This window comes from Mesocricetus auratus, unplaced genomic scaffold (genome assembly GCF_017639785.1).
Source record: "Mesocricetus auratus isolate SY011 unplaced genomic scaffold, BCM_Maur_2.0 Super-Scaffold_100010, whole genome shotgun sequence".
NCBI lineage: Eukaryota > Metazoa > Chordata > Mammalia > Rodentia > Cricetidae > Mesocricetus > Mesocricetus auratus.
The window spans coordinates 22,914,827-22,930,005 of record NW_024429194.1 but is presented as its reverse complement, the minus strand read 5'-3'; the positions used below and the strand labels follow the sequence as shown (position 1 = coordinate 22,930,005).

Genomic DNA, 15,179 nt, shown 5'->3' with positions numbered 1-15,179 from the left:
ACCTGGCGTGGTCAGGTTATGGTGAGGACATGTTCCTGTTTGTGGATGGCAGTCTTCCTCCTCTGGCCTCATGTAACACAGCAGAGCAGTAAGGCAAGCCCACTCATGTCTCCTCTTATGGGGATGAGAGTCCCAGCATAAGGGGTCTTCTCTCAGAATCAGTGCTGTTGTCTGAGCCTATCAATCGGGAGGGAGCATTGTCAGCCAATCCATAATAGACAGTGGAGTCAGTGGGTATGCAACAGCCCAGCCAGGAAATAGCCAAGGATACAGGATAAATGTGGTCAAGATTAAACACCTTTCTCCCAGCCTACCAGCCTCTGCTCTTCAACTTCACCTGTTCCTAGATCCTGTTGGTCTTGCAGTCTTAGTCACTTAGGGAGGCTCATGAGAGCAGTCACATCTTCAGGGTCTAATCAGGTCCTTAGTGCCTTATGATGTTTTCTGGAAGTGCTGGATGGGAGCACTTGGGATAGTTGAGGGATGGTAGAGGAAGGATGGGGAGTCCCGAGGCCCATCAACAGATGCTCCCCTCTTTTTTGAGACAGGCTTTCTCTGTGTAGCCTTGGCTATCCTGGAATTCAGGAATCCACCTGCCTCCGCCTTGTTTGTTCTCTTGTCCACTGTGGTAGCTCGGTGGTCTTAGAGGTAAGAGATCCAGGAATGCAGGGAAGAGGTTGGGGACTTCCTAGGTCTCTGTGTAGGACAGGGGATCCCTCTGTCATGTGCAACACTGCCTTTTACTGCTATGAACAGGTTACTTGGCCTCTTTAAGGGTTGATGTCTTCATCTAACATGGAAACAATAAGATCCCTCTTGATTTGCTGAGATCTGAAGGACATTACTTTCAAGGAGGGGAGAGAAGAGCCCTGTGCCACTGATGGAGGCCAGGCAATGGCCCAGGGGGAGAGCTGTGTCCAGATAGTGTCATCCTCCAGGAGCGGCTGGGCACGGCAGCTCCTAGGGCAGTGAGATGTTCTCAAGGGGACAGGGCTATGGCACGGGGGAAGAGACGCTACAGAGCAAGGCAGAGACTTGGGAAACCTGCTCAGGGTGTGTTTGGGGGCCACTGAAATCTGGGGAGAGGTCTCTTGGAGGCCAGTAGAATCCTAGACTAGGAAATGCATCCTCTACCAATCCTTACTGAGCTGGAGCCCTCCTTGTCTCTGAGCCTCCAAATCCTCATCAGTTACATGGGAATCCCAACAGGGGCAACCTCTCAGGGCATTGTGGGATTTATACAAGGCAACGTAATGAAAGCTCTCAGCATCATATCAGGCATACCATGGCAGGGGCTGAGTCACATACACAAGCGCGCACACACATACACACATATGTGCACACACATATGTACACACACACACACCACTCTCACACACACAGCTGGCTCCCCCAAAGGAGCCCTGGTGCCCCCACCACCCTTACCATCTACCCCTGGAGGCTACAGCAGTCATACTCACGGCTGTCAATGTTCCCCGCCAGCTAATGGACCAATTTTTTAGCATTACGGAGATTTGGCCAATTTGGCAGCCCTGACAGAAAGGCACAGAGAGTGAACAGTTGCCTGAGGGTAGGGTGGGGTGGGAGAACTGAAGAGGACAGGAAGAGAAGGGGCTTAAGGCACTCCACCTCTCTGCCTGCCCCAGGCTGAGTCCTCATAGTCCAGCAAAGGGAGGTGGAGCCATCGGGGAGATTACAGAGATAATTACCCCCACTTACAGGCCCCTCCTGTGCTAAGCACTTTGCATATATTTTCCTCTTTTAATCCTCCATAACCCTATGAGGCCATTTCTATTATTTTCCCCATCCTTCCTGATGAGGAATTTAGGCATGAGGCACTGTGCTTGCTCAAGGTCACACGGCCAGAAAATGATGGGAGTTGGGAGGAAGCGTTGAGGCTTAAAGCCAGTCCTTCTAACTATCACTGGGCTCCGTCAGGCCAGGACACCCTTCAGCCATTACCCACCCTGGTAACTCACCTACTCCACAGTGTCTTAACCCCAGCACCACCAGCTTCTAAGGGCTCTCTATAGGTGGGGATCACCCCTGTGGCACAAAGGGGTCCTGGTCTCCTCTTTCCTCTGACTGAGGGTGTGTCCTCACCTCTCAAAACACTCCCCATGCCGGCACACTGCCGGGAAAGCACACTGGTGCCCCAGCCTGAAGCTGGGCTTCTCTCTCCTGCCCAGCCTGTAGGCAGGGTCCTCAACAGGCTGTGGCTTTCCGGGCTGGTTCTAGGGCGGTGGCCGGCTGGGCACTCCACCTCCCACTCTGGGCCCTTCTAGGAGCAAGGAGGCTGCTTTGCCACGGGGAGGAGGAAGGGGCTGCAGAGGGGGAGGGGAGATGCAGCCACAGGCAGTGGGGAGGGGGCTGCTGGGCTCTGTGCATTAAGCGATCAGAGAGCACAATATTTCATTGCCGGCAATCGCAGCCAAGACATCAACTGCTTGGGGAGAGCAGCCTTAAAAGCCTTTTGATTTTATTTCTTCCACTTCATTTTTTTTTTCCTCCCTTCCCTTGCTGGTGTCCTTGACAAGGCTCCCTTCCCCCTCTCCTGCCCCTTCCCCAACCTGGGCTCCAGTGGTCCTTAAGAGTCTGGCTGAGGCAAGCTGAGCTTCCTCCTTTTGCAGCGCTAAGGGCCTGGGAGGGCTCTAGTCAGACTCAAGGCTCGCATGTGCAGGAGTGGCTTGGGGAGACGTCTGGGCATCCTTGTGTACGTATATACGCCCCCTACCCATTGTGTGTGTTAAAAGTTCTTACAGGCACGGGCCTATGTCCACATGTGTGTGCATGCCTTAAATGTGTACATAGACACACTCACACACACACACACACAAAGGTCCTCACCCCCAAGTCACCAGCATGTGCCTACAAAAAGCACTATCAAAAATTAGAGATATTGGTGTGGGCGACGGCGTGGGGTAAATGGGGACAGCAGCAAATTCACGGGCCCTGGAGGGTGAGGAGAGGAGACATTCATAGGTGTCAGCCCAGTTGGGTCCTATCATGGACCCACTTATAGATCCCCAGGCCCTGAGACGTAGACTTGTGTAAGAAACAGGCACCGACTCACTACAGAGTGAACCAGGCCTGCTAGGTCACTGCAGGACACCTGGCCTGGTGCCCCTGACGTCAGCCACCGGGCCGTGACGTCACTGCCCCGCCCCCGCCTCTCCCCCCTCCCCGCTCCCGCCCCCCCTGGCCGGGTGCTCCATCTCCGCCTAATGGCAGGCGATGCAGAATTGCACATCTGTCTTGCCGGGAATTAGTTAATTGAATCAGGCGGCCCGAGCTGCCGCAACGACCTCAGTCCTGGCCCCTGGGAGGGGGCTGGGCACGGTGGGGGTAAGCTCAGACTGGAGGGCCTCCGTGGGAGCGCACCTAGGCTTGGGGGGGGGCGGGGGAGGGCGGGATGCAGCTGTGTATGAATGTAGTCAATGTCCCATTCAACCCTGCTCCATGGGGACCTGGGGCTAAGCGCCCCCAGGCGCTGGCTGAGGCCCAGGGTCCAAGAACCAGAGCTTGAGGGACACCCCGTTGGCTAACTGTGTCCTTGCCAGAGCACCCATTGTTGGCCTGGTGGCAGTCACTCATATTGACACCTCCCATTCCCTCCTCCCCCACAAGGACAGAGGACCAAACACTGCTGCTGACTTCCTAGCCCGGAAGTCTGCGATCTTTCCCTCCACGCTGACTGCCAACTTCTGAGACTGCACCCCAAACACTGGGGTGAGGTGACTGCCTCTGCCTGGGTATGACTGCCATACCCATCTTCGTGAACTGATCTGAAGGGCCAAAGGGCCTGAGCGGGACAGGACAAACTGGGCTTGTTCCGCTGTAGAGGCTCCTGCACATGGAGGCGGTGGGCTCATTCAGTCCCTGCCAGCGTCTAGCTGTAAACGGCGGATCCTCTCATTCAGTCCCCACCTTTGTGCAGCCCTTCCCAGGTTCAGATTCTTTGCTAAATGCTTGATCCTTGAACAGTAGCCTCCCCATTTCACAGATGGGAAAGCAGAGGTCCAGGGAGGGTAAGTGGCTGGCCAAAGACCTCAACAGCTACAATATGTCATGGCCTGGATTTGAACTCAAATGCTCTGGCCTTAAATGTCAGTCACTCTGCTGCTTTGCCTCCCCCTCCAAGGACCACTTAGTTGCTAGGAGACAGCAAACTGGTGGTTACTATGGGAACTAGGCTGATGGGGAAGGTGGAAAGAGTTGGTGTCCAGACAGCAACAGGAAGGCTCCAGGTGGGCTCCCAGGCTCCTTCCCCACCCCCTCACATGGAGGCTTTCAGCTCTGGGCTCTGGGGTCTAGTTCCTGGGGTCCAGGTAGCAGGTTCTACGGAGACCAAAGGGAGGTGTTGTGGCACAGGACAGTGCCTTGCAGACTAAGAACGCACTGGACCCCCCAGTGATAAGACAGGCGGGACATGGAATCTCACACTTCCGCCTCCACGGCTGGCAATGGCTAACAGTACAGACAGCACCCTCCTCTCAGGAAGCAAGAACAAAATGCAGGACAGGACTACCATAGAGCAAAGCCACCGAGAAGGTTCTAGAGCTGTCCCAAGTAGGGGCACCCTAAGCCTGACATATAGACTTTACTGTGCGACCCCCGGCAAGGCTCATAGCCTCGCTGAGCCTCTGTTAAGTGGGCACAGTGGCAGTGCCTTTCACATAGCATTTGGAGATTGCGTGAATGCATTCGGCTTCAAACAGGGCTGGCCGGCTCCAAGGACCACTGGCACTAGTTGCGTCTTCAAATTAGATGCTCACCAGTGTGCAGAAGTCCAGGCCACTGGGGACCAGCATTTTGTCCCCTCCTTTCCTCAGAAGCACGGTCACCTGTGTGCCTCAGCCCCTGCTAGGCACTGGAGGAACAGAAGCAGAAGCAACCTCAGGCCCTCCTACTGGCGCCACAGTTGGGGGGGCAGGGCATGGTAGGCTGAGGCAAGAGGATGAGGAGGGGGGGAATGCTGCAACTAAATTTGCTCATCCAGCCTGTCAGTCCCTTAATCTGGTCCCGGAGGAACAGCACAGAGGCTTCACTCTGGATGACAAACGAGGAGGCCTGCCCTGCCTGGACGCTGGGTGAGTAATGGCCTTGCATTAAGATATTAGGCCTGGCCAGGGGCGCACGGGAGGGGGTACCCCCCCTCTGTAGAACAGGGAATGGCTCTGAGCTTCGGAAAAGACTGAGCTGTAGGAGGGTGATGGGGGAGGTTCCCAAGGGGCCTGGGGAAGGGGCTGGGAAAAGACACCAGAGAGGGCATTGAGACAGTGAAGGACAGAGTGACAGGAGACAGGGAGACAGAGCCCCAGGAAGGGGTGACAGGGAGAGGAGGGAGAGCAGCCAGACAGACAAGGGGTGGGCCGCAGAAGGGAAACCCAGGGAGGAGATGCCAGGGAGGAGATGCCAGGGAGGAGATGCCAGGGAGGAGATACCCACAGCGTATGAAGGAGCTGAAGGAACATGCTGACCACCAGGGGGCGTCAGACTGCTGTGGCCGCTCTGGCCCTAGACCTCCGGAGAGTGCCACCTGGAAGCAGGGGGTCATGGCTGGTCCTTGGATGTCCCTCTGCTTGATTCTGAGAGGACACTGGGTGAGCCTGGCAGTCCTAGCAGAAGGGGCCTTGACTGTTAGACTGGAAGGGAGGGGCCCTGTTCCCATAAGCCCAGTACCTAAAGCAAACAGCCTGTGGCCCCCTTCAGTAGACGCCGGCTGCCCGCGGCTGGTCTCTGGGGAACAGGGCTGGCTGGGGAGAGGGCCTTGAGGAAGACGATGGGGCCAGACAGCGAGCAAGGTTTGAAGTAGGTACAGTACAGACAGAGGCCATCAGAACAAAAGGAAGTGACGGATTCCAGAGATGCCGTGGGAAGGTGCCCCTCCCCCTCTGCCTTGCAAGGGGGCATCTGAGTCCCCCTTCCCCATCAGGGCTCCATCCCCGTGCCGTGACCCAAGCAGGGCACGTGGCAGCTTCACACAGGGTGCCTCCTTCAGGCCCCCACTTGGAGAGCCTAGCGATTAAGGTTTAGTTTCAGGAACTCCCCTGTGAGCTGCCAAGAAGAGGCACATTCGATAGACTTCATAAGTGAACACTAATTTTATTTTCTTCAGGTCCTACCATGTCTGTGTAACCAACATGAAACCCAGAGCAAATCCCAGCAAACACCATTTTTCTCCTTCAGAGGGGTCTTCCAGCGGTTCGCATTCAGACCTGGGAAAGCATTCTTCTCTCTGTGCCTCGGTATGCTGATCTGGAAAATGGGCTTCCTGTGAGGCTCAGTGGAGTGAGCAGTCTAAATACATTATGAGGTCGCAGAGGTCACCCAGAATCCTAGCCTTCTGCGTGGATACCCTCGGTCTCCTCTCCAAGCCTGCAGGGGCACGCTTGTGCAGAAGAGCCAAAGCTGTGAACCTCCCAGAATAAAGACCGTCAGGCATAACTAGAAGGGGGGATTTATCCTAGGTCTAGTATCTTAAGGAGCACAGAGCAAAGATCTAGAGGCCGGCTACCACCACTGACCCGTGCTGCCCAGTCCAGCATCTCCCAGCTTCCTGCGTGCAACCGGTTTGGTGGTGCAGTCCTCTGACGTCACAGACTCGAAGCCCTTAAGGCTTGTTGAACAAGGCTCCGTGCAAGGGTTGGGGGTACTTCTCGGTTGGTGGAGTGGCCGCAAGCGTGCTCAGAACCCCGGACTTCCCACCGCCAGCTCCCCATAAACTGGGTGTGGTGCCTGTTACCTCAGTACTCCCGAGACAGGGAAAACAGAAAAGGTGTCCCACACCTCAGGAAACTGGCCCCTGCAGAGCTACATTTGACCTGGAAGAAGGTAATGTGGAGATGGAGGTCCAGTGTCGGGGTACTGAGGAGCATAAAGGCAGTCCCAGAAGATCTCTAGGCACAGCAGATGCCCCTCTGATGCGTACTTCTGAAGGAGTCTCCAGAAGGGCGGCATGGAGGGAGGGGCTTCTAAGCCACGCCCTCACAGTTCTCCTGCTCTGACCTCTCGGGGTTTGCCCTGAGTCCCGCTGCAGTTCCGGACCTCAAGTGGACCCTGCCCAGGATTCCCACCCCCTCACAAGGCCTGCATCTTTCGCACAGAGCCACCAGGAGGCGCCCTGCGCCTGTAGGTCCCCTTCCCTGCCGCCTGGATGAGTTAGGTCTGTGGCTGGGCGATCAAAGCCTCCGAGCAGCCCAGAGTCCCTGCCCCGCTTCAGGGCGACCCTTTCCTTCTCATACATAATGTTTCTCTGGTCGCAGCAGGGCTGCCACAGCTGAGCCGGTCACAATGCGGCAAATGTCCCACCAGTGAGCGGGTCATCAGAGCTTCTTCAGCACCCGCCAAGCAGGTACCCTGCTCTTTCCCTGAGTCCCCACCTGTGGAGTTCTCGGTCTCAGTGCAAGCTCTGTGACCATTGCCGGGCAAGGTCTGGTTTGGTCTGCTCTGGTCCCAGTCACAGATGAGTCTCAGCCCATTCCAGGTTTCCACGGAGCAATGGTTCCCGCGCCTGCTTTGTTCAGACTCATCCAGTGCGTTACCGCTTAGGCCTGGGTCACCGGGCTGGAGGTCAGGTCCTGCAAAGGGAACAGTCACCCAATACCAGGGCTTCTTCTGACTCCCTCAGTCTTGGGGGGAGATTCCACCTGGAAACCACCAGGAGGAAACCGGTCTGATTTTTGAAAAGTTGTTATGTTTTTATTGACTTGGTTTCTTTGAGTGTGTGTGTGTGTGTGTGTGTGTGTGTGTGTGTGTGTGCACATGCTGAGTGAAGCATGTGCTGGTCAGAGGACATCTTGCAGGTATCAGTGTGCTGCTTCAACCATGTGGTCTCGGGCATCGAACTCAGATCTTCCGGCTTGGAAGCAGATGCCTTTACCCACTCAGCCATCTAGTCAACCCCTAAAATGTATGTAATATTTTAAAAAATAATCTATTTAAATTCATTCTATGTGCATTGGTGTGGGGGTGTCAGATCTCCTGGAGCCGGAGTTACAGACAGTTGTGAGTTGCCATGTGGGTGCTGGGAATTGAACCCAGGTCCTCTGGAAGAACAGCCAGTGCTCTTAACCACTGAGCCATCTCTCCAGTCCCAAATGTATGTAATTTTAAATATTTGTAAGCTGGATATGGCGGTTCAGATGTGTAATCCCAGAATTTGCTATCTGAGATGGTTGCCTATGTGCCCAGCATCCTCATGGGGATTTTGCATAGGGGACACTGCCGAACCTCTCAATAGCCCAATGAAGGAGGACCAGGCTCAGCTCCATTGAAGAGACATGGAGTCTGAGGCTGGGGAGACCTTACCATGATGGGTTTAGCAGCTAACCGTATCCCTGCTGCCCCCGTCCCTTTTCCTAAGGCCTCTTTATAATCCCCTCCCACGCACAGGCATTCGGGTCTGCATGTGGACCCCCAACAGCCAGGGGTGGGTAGAACTCCCAGCTCAGGGTGGGTTTCTCTGCACCGCCAGCCTTGATGGGAGCCGGACTGAGGCTGGCTTTAGTCTTGGGGCCAGGTCTCCTGTACAGTGGTGGTATAGCGCCACGGTGACCCTAGCGGTTAGCGGCAGAGTTGTCAGACCTCCTTCCCGGAGGCCCTGCATCTGTGCTGGCTCTGTGCCTGGAGTGTCACTCTGTTCCCAGGGGCTCCTCCTCATGGCGGCTGCCAGCCTCCCTCCCTGCCTCCCATTAATCATGTGTGCAGGATTTATTTTCTCCAGCAATTTATTTCAGTAAATGCAAGCTGGGTGTGCCTGCAGGTGGGCAAGATGCTTCAGTGCTGCCAGAGTCACGGAGCCTGGCTTTATTGTCAGGGTGATGGGCATGACTCAGAAGCCGGCACCCCCAAGGAAGATGCCAGCCTAGCCAAGTCCTGCAGAGGGACACTGGGAACCCAGGGACCAGCCCCACCCTGCATTGACTCCATGACTCCCGGGGTCTTGCTGAAGAGTTGGGGGTAGAGAGGAGACTACGTCTCAGCCCTCAGCTTGACACCTCAGTATCCAGATTGGGGGGGTCTAGTTTCCTGATCCAGTACCTTCCGTGAGCTGCCACCTCCCAATACTGCCAGAACCACCCTGGAGGGAATAACCAACTAATGCAAAGCCCGCCGTACCTCACCACCCTCCCAGCCCCAGCCCACCTTCCTGGGTCCTCTTGTACCCCTTCATCTCCCTCTGTCCCTTTCTGGTCACTGGGTATGGCAGCCTGAGGCTGGATAGAAAGAGGCCCTGAGGTCAAGCAGGAACTAGGCCACTACAAGTCCTGAGTCAGCCCTCCCAGTAATCGGCATCATTTACAGGGCCTGGATCAGAGAGAAGGGGTTACAACAGCAGGGGCTGGTCCTCCCCCTCTCCAAGCCCTCTCTAGTTCCCTCCAGGACTCCCTAGTCCTTCAGTGCCAGATCCTAATCTACAAGCATCTATCTCTTCCTTTGGGATCCCCAAAACCAAGGCAAAGTGGCAGCCCCCCCCCGCCAGGTTGCCCTACCTATCAGGGCTGCCTCTAATGCTGCAGATAATTCCTGCTGTCGCAAAGCCATTACCCTGCAAATGGGTTGGCTTCTCTGTGTGTGTGTGTGTGTGTGTGTGTGTGTGTGTGTGTGTGTGTCTGCAGCAGGCAGAGCAAGAGCACCCTTTCCTGCCTTGCTCTCTGTAATTGCCTCCGGGGATTTATTGGCTTTGTGTGCTGTCCCACACCTTCCTGGCTTCACCTCTGGTCTATACCCCCCGATACCCACCTCTCTTGGTCCTTAGGGGTGGGGCCTGATGCTGCAAGCAAGAACTGGGTGTGGTCTGCAGAGGGACCCTTGCCATAGATTCAACCTCGCCAGCTCTGGAAGCTGGAAACGAAAGGAGAGAGTGTCTGGGGCACCCCAGGAGAATCCCAGACCACATGTCCCCATGCTCCGCCTTCATTTCTCTCCCTCTCTGTAATCAGGGGATCGAGAGTCCCATGAGGCACTGAAGAAAATCTGGCAGCCCTGGTCTCTCCCGTTCCTATGGTCCTACAGCACCGTGCCTGCCATTTGCAGGCCCCGGCCCCCGGGTGCCACGGCAGCTCCCCTAACTCTCTCCATCCTGCTCTCATTCCTCACTGCCAGATTTACCACCGAAGAGGAGGCGAAGCCTGGACACCACCCCTGCCGTTTCTAGAAGCTCTGAGGTATGGGTGCCAGAGGCAACCCCTGCAGAGTGGTACTGAGAAAGCACTGTGGCCACGGAGGCTGGACAGGGTTGAGGTCAGGAGAAAGGTCTTCCAGAGCAGACACAATCAGACTGATGTCTCCTCTTCTAGAGATATACGACTTCTTAAACAGTTATGGTGAGGGCTTGGTACACTATAATACCTGGAACTTCATGCAGTTGCCTTTGACGTTAATAAACATTTGGGGGTGAAATACCACACCAACAAACACGTATCACTGAGGCGGTTTCTACTTCTCATACTTTAAAAAATATTCTTAATGCTACCTGCTGGTTTTAGGCACACACCCCTCCCTCCATCAGCACAGGGAAACACAAGGAAGCAAGTTTAAAAGCAAAGTAAGAATGTGTCTCAGCTTCAGAAGCAAAGGTGCTTGCCGCTGGGTGATATGGTGCTGCATTTTTGCAGTGTTCCCAGTCCCCGGAGGCTGAGCTAGAGGACCTTGAGTTTGAGGCCAGCCTGAGCTGCACAGTGACACCCTTTGTCTTTAAAAAAATAAAAGAAAGAAATTAAACATTATTAATATTAATGAAGTGTCATTATTTCCAGAAATCTCATTTTGCATAGATGCAGATAGAAGTTTAGAGACAAACTGATAGAAATTAATATTGTTATAAGAAGGGTCCAACTGAAGATTTTTAATAGAATTGATGAAATTTAATTTTAATTTATGTGGAAAGCATGTGAAGAAGTGACCCTGAAGAGAGCCGCATGATGCCAGCGTGTCTCTTCACAGTCTCCCCGAAACTCACAGGCACACAGGATCTCATATACCTCAGCCTCGACAGACCTCAAACTCCCAAAGTAGGCAAGGATGATCTTGAACTTCTGATCTGCTTGCCTCCACCTCCTGAGTGCTGGGAGGACTGCCGCGTGCCCATTATGTGGCACTGTGAACCAAATCCAGAACCTTGTACATACCAGGCAAACCCTCCCCGGCCCCAGAGATGCTTTTCCCTAAAAGGACCATCCAAGCCAGACATAGTGGCTCACCTTTGTAAGCCAGAACACAGAAGGCTAAGGCGGGAGGATTGCTTCGTGTCTGAGGTGAGTCTGGGCTTCACAATGAGTTCTAGGACAGCCTGGACTACTGTTTATGCCTGTGTCTCAAGAAATCAAAACAAATAAAAAGACCATCTAATGTTAACAAAGAGATCTGAAATTCTGATCAAGAAACACATATTACATAGGAGGCAGAATTTGTTGCTTACTTTCCTCTTTGACAAAGTGCCTTAAAAAATAATAAAGCAACTCAAAGAGGGGTTTGTTCTGGCTCACAGTTCAAAGGCTCACAGTTCAAGTTCACAGTCCACCATGGCAGGGTAGCCATGGCAGTAAGAGGCAGCTGCTCACACTGGGAGGATTGTCCCACTCATCTTTCCCCTTTTATGAAGTCTGTGACTCCAGTCCTTGGAATGGCATAACCTACAGTTACGGTGGGTCTTCCTGGAAATACCCTCATGGATATGCTCATCCGTTTGTCTCCAAGGTGATCCTAGATCCTTTCAAGTTGACCAGTATTAAGCCATCATCACAAGGGGTAATGCACTGGGTGATTAAAACAAGCCCTGGAGGGCCTTGCTCTCTCCCAGCCACTGCCAGGAATCTGTTCCCCGCTTTTCTCCTTTTCTGGAAGTCCTTGTCATTCTTAGTCTGCATCCCTTTAGTCCCTGCTTGCACTGTCACAGAGTTTCCTCCTATGGCCTCTGTCTCTGTCACACTGAACTGAGTGCCCAAACCTCTTCACTGTTCCACTCAAGGCCACATTCTGCGATAAGGGTTAGAACTGCAGCGTGTCTTGTGGGGGGATGATTTGGGCCCCAGCAGGAAGTGACTCACGAAAGCTCACACAGGAGTACAGTCAGAGGCACAGGCCTGAGCTCTGAGTCACAGCCCACATCACATTTCATTGCGTCAGTTCCTGGTCACTCTGTGCCCTCCAGGCCGGCTGGTGCAGATGCAGGGGTTACTGTGGGAGTGGGACAGCCTGGCGGCTTCTTGAGCAAGTTCATCCTCCTGTTCCCCGCTCTGCTCCTTCTCCTGACGGAGTATGGAGGTCAAAGTCTCTTGGTTCAGAAACAGGATCTCACTGTGTTGCTGGCTGTCCTGGAACTCACGATACCAGGCTGGCCTCAAACTCGCCAAGATCTGCCTGCCTTGATGCTAAGTTGGGATTAAATGCCTGAGACACCACAGAGCCAGGGACTTCATGATGCAGGAGGGAACGGCAGGCCCTCTGTGCCTAAGTGAGAGAGGGGAATTCCCTCCCCCAGAGCATATCTGCAAAGAGGCTACACTAGTTGGCTTCTTGGGGAGGGCCTGAACCTCAAACCATGCTGCCACTCCTCCCATCTCCCCCCCTGTGTCCCCATCCCCCACCATTCCCCCACCTGAACTCATTCACAGCTGCCTCCTGAGAACCCACTGGGCAGGTTCCCTCCCACTTTCCCTCTCTCTCTTCCTCCTTTTAGAACGGGGCTAAGGACTTGTCTCTGCCTTTAGGAGGGTCAGGGTGGAGCTGTGGCCCTTCATTTGGTATGATACTATTAAGACAAAACACCACCCTACCTCTACACCCAAATTAAAATTTCCACAGGAATCTCATCCTGGGGGAAGAGAAAGACTGGTCTGATGCTGGCCAAGGGAGAACCCTGCCTCCCAGAGAGAGGTTTCACATTCCTCTGACAGTGTATAGGATCCCAGGAGTCAAGACCAGGATGGATCAGTGAGGGAAAGAACCCACGTCTCTGCCAGGCCTGCTCAGTTATGAATAATTGACTGTCTATTTAAACCTAAATCCCACATCAGCACCCTCAGAAGCAGACTTGGTGGGAGGGGCCACTGGAACCTTTACTTGTTCCCTGCCCAAGATGACCACATTGCATGAGTCTGTCTCTTTAACTGGTGCATTGGTAACAGGTGTCCAAGCCTAGCTCTGGTTATGAGAACCCAGTCTTTTGGTTATTATGAGACAGGGTTTCTCTGTATTGTTTTGGAGGCTATCGGTCCAGCCCAGCCTCGAACTCACAGAGATCCTCCTGCCTCTGCCTCCCAAGTGCTGGGATTAAAGGCGTGCGCCACCACCGCCCGGCGAAAACCCAGTCTTTTGCTTTAAAGCCCTCAGTAACACAGACTCCTCTCCCTCTGAGTTTGGAACAGATGAAGGAAGACAACCTCTTATTTTACTTAAGAGATGCAGTCCTGCTTGTGGCCCAGGCCAGCTTCCAAGTGCTGAGGCCACACAGCCATCTCTCCTCCACGTCCTGGACTTACAGGTGTGCACCACTGCGCTGGGGATGTTTGGGGGGGCCTATGATTGGGGACCCACATGCTGTCACTGCCCCATACAGGGTGGGATGCAGCTCAAAGCCACAGGGCAGTTTTCCACACCTCCTCCAGGTCTGTCCTGATGGGCTTCATTGTGGGGAGTGACATGCAGGGTGCAGAGGGGACACAGTGAGGGGGAGACCTTTAATGACATCTGTGTGACCCCTGGTTCCTCCCCCCCCCATTTTCCCACCTCCTTTCTTGCAGCCCCACCCCCACTCTCTCTTTCCTGGAGCAGGCCCGCTATCTGCATAACGCATACCCCGCTTCCATCCCCAGTACCTGTCCAAGAAGCTAAGGACTTAGAGATGGCCACAGACAGAAAGAAGGACACGGTGTGGGGCGGGGAGGTCCTGCACCTCCAGGCAAGGACAGGAGCGCGCACCGCTCAGCACAGGCTCGGTCCTGGTCGCTGAGGACAGCGTGGGGGCAGGGCAGACCTAAGCACTGCTCCCCTACACAGGCAGGCAGACCTAAGCACTGCTCCCCTACACAGGCAGGCAGACCTAAGCACTGCTCCCCTACGCAGGCAGGCGGCGGGTAGCTCTGACTAGTTTGTTGGGGGAGGGGAGGACTTCTCAACTTGTAGGAGACAGACCTGAAGTGACTGAGTTCACAGGTTCTGCCCCGTGCTGTGTGGGTGAGAGAAGGGTGTACTCCCTTCCAGCCAGCAGAGCCTTCAAAGCCTGATCTACGCCAGGGAGGTAGGACAGGGGTAAGATGGCCCCACGCTAACCACACTGCCCTGACCGGGCTAAGGCAGAAGCCCAGGAGCCACACCCCTCTGCTACTTAGTGTCATTAGAGTCACACAGCAATCCACACCTAGAACTTTCCCAGCTTCCTGAATGCAGTGTGGTGGTTACAGAGGGGGAAATGGGTAAGGACTGCGATGCATAGTCCTTTGGAAGAGAACAACAGCCCCTGGTCACAGTGTGTCCCAATTCCTGTACTTAAAACCTTAACCAGAGTGACCCTGTTACCAACACAAATGGAGGTGCCAGGGGCAGTGTTTTGTCTTTACCCAAGGGCTCCGCCCTACCCCAGGTGGTCACTGGGTACCAGGACAGCTGCCTACTTATGGCCCTTCGCTCATGGCTCCCTACTGCCAGATCAGGGTCACAGCAACGGAAAACAATGCTGGACTGACTGAGCGGACAGGGACAGGGGTCTGAGAGGCTCAGAAGCTGCCGGGCCCTGAGCTCCCTGAACTGGGCCACAGTGGGTCCTTTCATCTCCCGCCTTTGCCTCCTCCCGCTACCCCAGTGCAGCAATTACGGCGCAAATTAGGATACTTTGATCATCTTTAGAAATGGCCACATGGAGGAGGGACACTGCCAAGCAATTAGGGGCAGGGGGCTGGCAGTTCAGTGGCTTGCTTAGGGGGTAAGAATGCCCAGGACACCCACCCTATCCTTTGCTCTCCTCTCTCCCCCCAGCCTGCCCCCAGCACAGCAGTGAACTCCCCAGGGGGGCAGAAGCAGATGGGGATCCCCCCTCCCAGCCCCTGCCCACCAGTCTCCCTCCGCCTGGCCCCCAGCCCAACCGTCAGCTCTTCTTCCCCATCCCGGGCCCTTTGAAGCAGCCGAGGTAACAAGGGCTGCTTTGAGGGAAGTGGGGGGGGGCTCGGGGGACTCGGAGC

General features: G+C 54.7%; 1 long non-coding RNA gene across 1 annotated transcript; it reads left to right on the top strand.

The window, feature by feature from the left end:
* The first annotated feature begins 4,368 nt into the window (after positions 1-4,368).
* LOC121142762 lies at positions 4,369-7,687 on the top strand. The gene is made up of 2 exons (XR_005879847.1): positions 4,369-5,090; positions 6,119-7,687. It is a non-coding gene; the product is annotated as an uncharacterized LOC121142762 (long non-coding RNA).
* The last annotated feature ends 7,492 nt before the right edge of the window (positions 7,688-15,179 follow it).